This window comes from Galeopterus variegatus, unplaced genomic scaffold (assembly GCF_000696425.1).
Source record: "Galeopterus variegatus unplaced genomic scaffold, G_variegatus-3.0.2 Scaffold1398, whole genome shotgun sequence".
Taxonomy (NCBI): domain Eukaryota; kingdom Metazoa; phylum Chordata; class Mammalia; order Dermoptera; family Cynocephalidae; genus Galeopterus; species Galeopterus variegatus.
Window position 1 is genome coordinate 56,953 of NW_007727509.1, and position 1,931 is coordinate 58,883.

Here is a 1,931-nt window from a genome sequence, read left to right on the forward strand (position 1 = left end):
GAATGTTAGAAACTGGAGTTACAGGAATTTGAACAAACTTCTACCTTGAGCAGTACAGCACAGGAGAAGAAAAGCCATCAGAAAAATTTTTAAAATAATAGTAATTTAAAAAATTACTGGAGACGCCAGAACTGGCTCTTCTCTGGAGGGGGAGAGGGGTCTGGGTCTGGGAGGGGATCAAGTGAAAAATGAACAAAGCGAGACAATGGGAGTCGTGAGGGCAGCAGTGAAAGGGAGCCACAAACTTTCATTTTTTTTTCTTTTTTCTTTAATTTTTAATCTTATGGATAAACATAACTTGAAGATATTGGATAAATTTGAGCAAGAAAAGAAACGCCATTGTTTTGTAGTAGATTGAAGCAAAGATTTTCAGAAGGAAGAAAGCAGAACTAGAACATCTTAAATTTTTAATCCTTTCTTTGCAGATTACCTAGACCACTTTTGATGAAGAAAACTGCGAAAAGTTAGTAATTGTCACGAGTGAACACCGGCCAGGTGGCGGAACATGTCAATTTTCCATAGAGTCCTGCTTTGTGGGGTGTCTGAGTGCACCGCTTGGGATCTCTGCTCACATTTGCTGGAATCAATTGCAACACATTTTAGTCCACAGGTCACTTTTCCCCATTTTTTTTTTTGTAAATTCAGCATTCCTACCAAATTTTTTATGGTCCTTCGAGTATTCTTCAGCAAGGTCAGCTGGAAGGGCATGCTCAGGCTGAGGATTATTCAGCAGTGCCAGGAGGATTACTTGGTTTTGATTGCTGGCTTCCAGTTTTTAGTACTAATCACCTGAAAACAGACCTGCTCCCTTTTTTTTTTTTTATAATCAATGTTCAGGTGATAGACTTTGTGAAATAAAGTGATCTTTGGTGGTTTGAAAGTTGATTTCAATTCTGAAAACCCCTTTATCATGTGGAGGGTTGTCAGGAACAATAAGCCTTTGCCAAATCCATAAATGAGCTTCATCAGCCTGGGTGGTATGAAGTTTTTCACTCCACATTTGCAGATATCTTCAAGCTCTTTAATCAGTCTCCTGCTGGCCACCAGCTTAGATCTCCTGCTGCTTTCACAGATTCCTAACATAAGTTCTGGCTTCTTAATCCTTCTTAAAAGTGTCCCCTCCGTTCTGTCCCTGTGACTACTACCGGGGACAGGCTCATGCATTACTTGTGGGACTCTCCTAATTGGTCTCACTGTTTCAGTTCTTACCACTCCAAATTAACCTCTACCTTGCAGACAGAGTTAGCAAACACGCCCATTACTAGATACACAGAGTAAAGGCTGGTGCAGAAGCACTGACACGTGCGCAGCAGGCAGACAAATCTGCAGGTGCTGGCCTTTTTCAAGCTCTGTGTTGGCTTCCTGTGCACCCAGGGTAGCATCTGCTTTTCTTGGAGTGTCATTTGTGGCACTGTCTGATGGGCTCCTCTTATGTTCCTCACCAAACTCATCTCTTGTCACCTCCCATCTTGTGTTCCACAAGATGATCCTATCTCACAACAATGAAACTCTCCATGTCGGTTCCACCTCAGTCTCTCTCTTTCCCAGGTTGTCGTGCCCCCAGCCTTCTTCCTACCTCAAGCCCCAGCCCACCACGCATCCCCTTGTAAGTGTCTGCTCATTCTTCACAGTTTTCAGCCTGAAGCTCTGCTTCTCAGCGAAGACATTCCTCGTTCCCACTAGTTGAATTGCTCTTGCCTTCTGCTCTGTGGGGGTTTTGGCCTTTGTACAGCTGTGCCATAAATAGCCCTTTGATATGATTTTCAATGGGGAGGTCGAATAGCATCATGGTTTAGAACATCGACTTTGAACTAGATTTTCTGGGTTCAAATCCCAAATCTCTACTTACAGGCTTTCCTATCCAGGACAAATTGTTTAACCCAAAATGAAGTACTTTTTATGGCAGTTATATGGTGAATAGAAAAATGTAC

The 1,931-nt window shown here is 42.5% G+C and overlaps 1 pseudogene; it reads right to left on the bottom strand.

The window, feature by feature from the left end:
- Positions 1-599: 599 nt before the first annotated feature.
- LOC103593721 lies at positions 600-1,164 on the bottom strand (annotated as a pseudogene).
- Between the last annotated feature and the right edge of the window lie 767 nt (positions 1,165-1,931).